Raw genomic sequence first — 7,065 nt, forward strand, 5'->3', positions numbered from 1 at the left:
TACTATCAAGACACATGCACACGTGTGTTTACTGTAGCACTATTAACAACAGCAAAGACTTGGAACCAACTCAAATGCCCATCAATGATACCAGCTGGAGATGAACTTTTGATTAGATGTATTGCCACAAAATAAAGAACATTATAACCACACTTGGAATAAAATCAGTTTCATTTCCTCTTTTTTAAAAAAAACAGACCTTTTCCTCCCAAGGATTATGGTCACAATGAAATATGCTCATGAAACGTTGTTAAATTCCAGTGAGAGACCAAAATAGTAAGTGGAGTGGGAACTTCCCTCTTCTTCCTAAACAGACAACACTGAAAACTGTTCCCTCTGATTGGGGCTAAACAATTTTCCCTGCACATGTTATTCTTAGAAGCAAGAAATTTTAGGATATTGAGTGGAGAAACAAAATCAAAAATACTACCTTTTCCATTTTCCGAGCAATGTTGTTTAAGTGGTACTTGACTAGGTTAGAAACAAAGGATCCTGTGGTCACAATCAGAGAATCTGGTTGGAAGAATTCTGCAGTCCAGAGATCTGAGGATGTATTATTCGATGCAGCATTCAACACTCAGTTAAACAAGTGAGTGAGTATAATGAATGCATGAAATTTGATTATGAATAAACAATGCTTAAAAAACTGAAAAATAATTGTGTTGACAGTAAAGTTGTACTTTAAAAAACCTTTTGAGTGTAAAGTTTACTTTAAAATATTTACATTTCAAAAAAGTTTGATTTTTATACACAAGAGAGCAGAGATATCCACATGACTAGGTTATCTCCACCACCTGCTAACAGTCTTCCTAAACTGCAAATGGAAAACTAAAGAATAGAAATTCATATTTTAAAATGCTCAGATGCACATTGAAAGATGTAGAACAAATGGCCTCTACCACCATCATTAAACTGCAGATTTTTGTGATATATCTTTCTGGTTCCCAGTGATATGGAATTATTTTTGATATGATATCATCTTTTACAAAGCAAAAGCTCTTGAACAATTTGCATGCCATGGTCCAATGTACCAACCCTTTACTGCCCTGAATATGTTATGGTGATATTTAGCTTAACATTTACTTTTTATGTATTCTGAGTTCCCAGAGAACAGAGCAAAAGTCTTATAAAAAGCCAGGAAGGGCCATTAGCATGAGGAGGCACCCTCTCAATGGGGGTGAAGTTGATAGCCCACTGGGGGGTTTGGAACCAGAGGTGGCAAGAAGGGTGTCTGCACAGAAGGTAGCCCAGTGCAGGGAGCTGGAGCCTGTGTGGAGCCAGGATGGTATTTCCATGAGGAGGGAACCCAGCCCAGGATGAGCGCTGCAGCTCAGGCAAGGTGAGGTGGGTGTCCACATGGAGGTTGGTGCAGCTGGGGTGTCACAGCCTGTGTGGGGAAGAGACAGCAGTAGCAATGGAAGATGGACTACAAAAAGAGGACTTGATCGTACGAGCAAATAATTTCTGGGTTTTATGAGGCATGTTTCTCACCGTTGGAAGGGCATAAGAATATGAAAAGAGAGAAAACTAGAAAAGAATCCTGTGCAGTTTGATTGGAAATAAGGTATCAGTGTGAACTCATGGTTTTCAAAACATACAAATAGATATGGGAAATTATTTAGACGTAAAAGTGTGTATACATGTATAATTCCTCTCTCCCAGCAGTGAGAAAACCGCCTCATATAACCCTTAATTTAGTTACTTGTCTGATGGAGTCTTTAGCTGTGTCCACTAAGGGGGCCTGAGATGAGCAGCATCACAAAAACAATAAGCACGTCTTGTGCCTGGGACCTTGGCTTTTAATTCTATTCTCCACTACAAGGAACTAGGGCTTCTGGAAGAAATGGTTGAGTCTAAGACTGGAGCAGAGATAGTACACAATCAGCCCCAAACATCTTGTGCAAGAAAAATTTAAAAAGCTCTTTAAAAATCATGAGAACATGTCAAAAGGACACAGAAATCATTTTTAAAAGGCTCCCACTGGCCAAATATGGGGCAGCTTGGGCATTAAAACAAATAATGATAATAGCCGATTGTAACCACTGAATAAAATAGCAATCTATGAGTGCATACTGATGGTGTATGCTCATGCTCACGAATATGTTCACCGTTTGATGAGGAGTAAGATTTTTGTATAATCTCAAAGTACTCCATATACCTAAATAATTATCAATTACAAAGGGGGGAAAAGACTTTTTAAAGTGGAGATGCCAGACAGACTCCACCTTAATCAAATGATCAAAGTTAATTTCATCAGTAATGGGACAAATTAAAGTTTTGTTCTACCAGGTAAGATGTGATATGAAGGACACAGCAGGGCTTCTCAGATATTCCAGCCAGTTATAAACATGACCTGAATTCATTCATGAGGAACCCTGACAAATCCAGATTGAGGGGTATTCTACAAAATGAATGGACTATAATATTTAAAACCTTCAAAATCATGAAAGCAAAGGAGAAATTGGGGAACATTTCCAGATTCAGTGAGCGAAAGGCTCATGACAACTAAATGCAATGTGTGATTCAGAACCGAAATGTTTGGCTATAAAGGATATTTTTATAACAACTGGAAGGAATTTGGATGGGCTCTGAGGGTTGGATGGTAGTTCAGCATGAATGTTATTTTCCTGATGCTTGCAATGTGGTTATATAAAAGAATGTCTTTGTTTATAGGAAATGTACACTAAAATATGAATAGTAATGGGGCATCTTGTTAACAACATATTCTTGAACAGTTCAGGGAAGAAAATATTCTTTGTACTGTATTTGTGACTTTTCTATAAGAAAAGATAATTTCAAAATTAAAAAATTAAAAATTAACTGAAAAGTCATAGAAGAGAAACTTATCTGGTGGTGTCGTCCTCAGCTCAGCTTGAAACATGGCAACCAGGAGAATGTGATTTTAAGAAGCAGATAGGCAACCACTTCGGAGCTTGTGTTTATGTGGTTCCTAAAGTAAGATTGTGCTGCTCCTAAAAATACACTGTGCAACCTCCCTTACCTCTCGTCAGGAACAAGGTGCTGCTTCTTACAGTTCGTGTCGGTCAAATCTTAGTATCAGCTGTGAACCATTTTATCTTTCCAGGATTTCTAGTGGGAATTCAGATTACCATGTGAATTGAACAATTTAAGAATTTGGTTACCATATTTAGATTTGTTCACATCCCACAGTGCATTATGCAAACTTTGGGACTTTTTCAGCCTGCTCCTACTAGTGTTGTCTGAAAGCGAGCAGTCCTTTTCATGCCTGAAACTCCAGGCACGGAACGTTTGGGGAAACCAATTATTTTAGGTTAAAATATCCTGTTCCCAGGAGTCCCTCATTTGGTGTGTCCTGTTTATTTTCCATTTACCCCGCCACTGCCAAGACCATTATTCACCCCCTTCTCCCCTGCCGTACGCCTATACGGTCAGGAGACTGGCCACTAAAACATGAAGAACGGGCTCTCAATTATACCCAGACTCCCTGGTCCTCTGCCCTCTTGTGAAGTCAACCTAAGATTACGGGTCCTCCATGATTTTAATTCTAACAGTGGCTGCATGATCATTTCTATTGGGAGTCACTTTCCCTGGGGCTCCAGTCTTTCTCTAGGTTCCAGAAATATGGTTGCAAACCCTTGCATCTTGGCCCGGGGGTGGAAGCAGCTTCCTACCGTAGCCAGCTCGGGGAGGCCGCATTTCCTCTCATGGATTCTCTTAACCCTGCCTCCACCTCACAAAGGGTTTCCTTATTAACTCTGTTGGTTGTGTCGTCATCTGTCTCTTTCAGTGACTGAATCAGTCGCTTACGCAGTTCATCTTGGAGCATCAGCCAACAAAACGTGATAAAGCAGGCACTGAGGGAATGGATCGTAGAAAACGAAATGTTTTACAGAAGATGGCGTGGAGCCTGATCCGGAGCCGGGAACACGTTCCAGGTGGCAGAGCGGGAGGAGCAAAGCAATGCAGTGTGTGTATAAATTGTCTCCGTGGGTGGAGGAACCGAGGGTGAGAGAACAAGAAAATGCAAAAACTTAAAAGAAAAGCCACAGTTTGCTGTACCAACCACAGAGGTTGGAATCAATATGGAAGAGTAGCCAGTGGTTTTATTTCAGCATCAGCTTTGGCAGTAAACATGCGTCATTAACATATGTATCCACTCACTGTACGTGTAAACCAGAGTAGAAAGAATCTTTAAGAATGTGTTTGCTGAAAACTGTTCATAATGTGTTGGAAAAGCCCTCCAGGTGGGGAATTTTTTTTTAAACTAGCGAATATAACATAACTTTGACCTCTTTCAAAAGATTTCATAGTCCTCCTCTTGTCTAAAATAAAAGTATTATATATCAGGAGTGGAAAGTCTAAACTGTTTTGCTTTTAAGTTAATTTTTAAATTGTGTCTATAGATGCTGGCCTCTATTTGAACTTTCTTGGGACAGACGTGTTGCTTTAGCTTATACCAAAAAGCCTATACTGGTTTTTTCTAAAATTGTATTCGAAGAGTAGTTTCAAAAAACAAACAAAAAAAGTGAAAGACCCACCGCCTATTGAAGCAATCCCTTTCTTGAGTTGGAAATGAAGAGGATCTAAGCTTCAAAGAGCAAGGTCATGTCAAAATGCACTGGAAAGTCAACGAGCTACCAGGGATTTGTCTTAGAAAACTGACCTTAAATTAAATTAAGGTGGGAAAAATGACGACGCACGAGTCAGTACTGGTATTTCACATCTTCTATGATGCTGTGATATTTCAGAATTACTGACATTTAGTACTCAGATAAAGTGAAGCCATTTAAATAAACATAATTTGTGATACATAATTGCTGGATGACAGCTGTGGGGACGTTAGGCTTCTCAACCCCATCATACCTTCTGAGTCCTATGGTAGGGCTCCCACAAATGCAGAAGCAGATCCTTAAAAATGTAAAGTTTCTACTATTTCCTGTATTTGAATATCATCCTTTCTCTCCATGATTTCTGCTAAAGCTTTGCTGTTGTGCATACTAGAGACCCAGGAAATGGGACTGGATTAATTAATTTTACATGGAGTTTAGTAGAGCTGCACCTGGAGAAAGAGGTGTTCAATGGTTTGGTGATGCCAGCCGTGGTCACAAGGGCAACAAATATGGCCTGTTATCAGTAGATCTCAATCTAGTCCATGAATGTCCTAATATAAAGAAAATAATACCTAATAGTTATATAACAATGAAAGTCTTTCAAGTGCTTAGAAATTGTATTATTTGTCACCTAGCATGATTAATTGAATATTTTCCCCCAAATATGCCTTTATGGTATCCCAGATAATCTGAACTAAATTATAAACATCAATGTTAATAATTTATTTTAGATTATCTGAGACATAATAAAAACATTTTGCAGTACAGAATATTAGATATTTCTCAAAAAATTTGTCAACATACAATATATTTGCTTCTCTTTTATGCCTTAAGTTATTAATAAACCTCTTGAAAAAGATGGTTCTAAGGACAGGAGCATGTTGAACTTATGAACTCTTCCTATGGAATCCAGATGTCACAATTCTTTGTAATGTCCCAGTATCTTCTATTCCCTTGGCCTTTCAACATTGTAGTCACACTGCTATGAAGGTAACTGTCACTGGCATCTTGTACGTATGAAGAATGTGCCTTGAAATTCTAACAAAAAATTTTAAATTGGTCTGATCAGGCATGAGATAGTCTTGGTAAATCTAGAATCACCAGATTGTTTTGTAATTACTTACAACCAATCTCCTGAAAAGCGTTCATTATATTAGTTTGGCAAAATTTCTAGAAACTATAGACTGTTGTCTATAGTTTCGTAACAGTCTCTAGTTTCTAGAAATTCCAGAAGATTTGCAATAGTTGCCATTCTTCAGCCAAAAAATAATAAAATTTAAAAACCCATCATATCATTCACATATATTTATCTTTATTATTTTCTTTTTAAATTAATATATAATCGTTGTGCATATTTTGGGGTATATGTGATACTTTGATACCTGTATACAAAGCGTAATGATGAAATCAGAGCAATCGGAATATTCATCACCTCATTCATCTTTTGTGTTGAGAACACATTTTTAAAATTGTAAACTATTTTTCTGAGATTACATAAACTTATTTAACACATTTGGATGTAATCTCATGGACACAGAGTTTTGAACTTATTTAAACTGGGTGTCTTTTGTTTCAAATATTCTTTGCATCTAACTTGAGTATTGTTTTTTTTTTGTTTTTCCATCAGATTTTCCCTACCCTTTCCAGTTTGGGGCCAAATGGAAGTGCACAGTTTGCCTTTGGCCAACATTACATCATATTTCCCAGAGGTCTGTGCTTTCTTTGTTCTTGTTGCTTCAAATAAACAAATTTAAAAAAAAGACTTGTTATTTTTCATGAACTTCATTTGTCCTGGGTTTGAGCCTTTCCTGACATTGTTCAAAGTTTGTTTTACCGTTTCCTCACATTTCATTTCATTTGAAATGTATCACATGCATACATCCCACATATGGAAGATAAACGTGTTTTCTGTGAGTCGTCGGAAGTCCAGTTATACATGAGTGAAATTCAAAATGTGAACAAAGCAAGAAGTGCACATTTTTACAAGATTGGCACATCTGAAGATCTGCATACTCCACTTCCAGAACTCCGCTTCCCAGCCTTCCCATTTCCTTCTTCATTGATGAGTTGCTCTGCAGGAAAGGTTTCTTGGGAAAGCTGCTGGTAGCTGGTCCACTCACTCTTGGATGGGAACCCTCTAGGATCCCCTGAATCACTTCCACAATACCACCCTGCTATCTGTTCTAGGAAATGTCCTGTGCTTCCCAGAGGAAGCTATATAATCTGGGCCTTCATTCACACATTCATTCATTGAACACATGGTTATTGAGTGTCTGCTATGTGCCAGGCACTGTCCTAGGTGCTCGGGATCCATTGGTGAACAAACAGCCCTCCTGCAGCTTAACATTGCAGACATTCCAGTGGGACTTGAATGATGAAAAGATGGAGAAAAGAAACTTTAGGCAGAGCTACTGGCATGTGTTAATGCTGCAAGTCAGAGAACAGCATGATGGGTTATTGGCAATTGCTGTGG

At 38.3% G+C, this 7,065-nt stretch overlaps 1 long non-coding RNA gene across 1 annotated transcript; it reads left to right on the forward strand.

Moving 5' to 3' along the window:
* Positions 1-376: 376 nt before the first annotated feature.
* On the forward strand, positions 377-6,323 carry LOC117063376. The gene is made up of 4 exons (XR_004428886.1): positions 377-589; positions 3,770-3,949; positions 5,427-5,582; positions 6,220-6,323. It is a non-coding gene; the product is annotated as an uncharacterized LOC117063376 (long non-coding RNA).
* Positions 6,324-7,065: the final 742 nt, after the last annotated feature.

Source organism: Trachypithecus francoisi, unplaced genomic scaffold (assembly GCF_009764315.1).
Source record: "Trachypithecus francoisi isolate TF-2019V2 unplaced genomic scaffold, Tfra_2.0 Lachesis_group18, whole genome shotgun sequence".
Classification (NCBI taxonomy): domain Eukaryota; kingdom Metazoa; phylum Chordata; class Mammalia; order Primates; family Cercopithecidae; genus Trachypithecus; species Trachypithecus francoisi.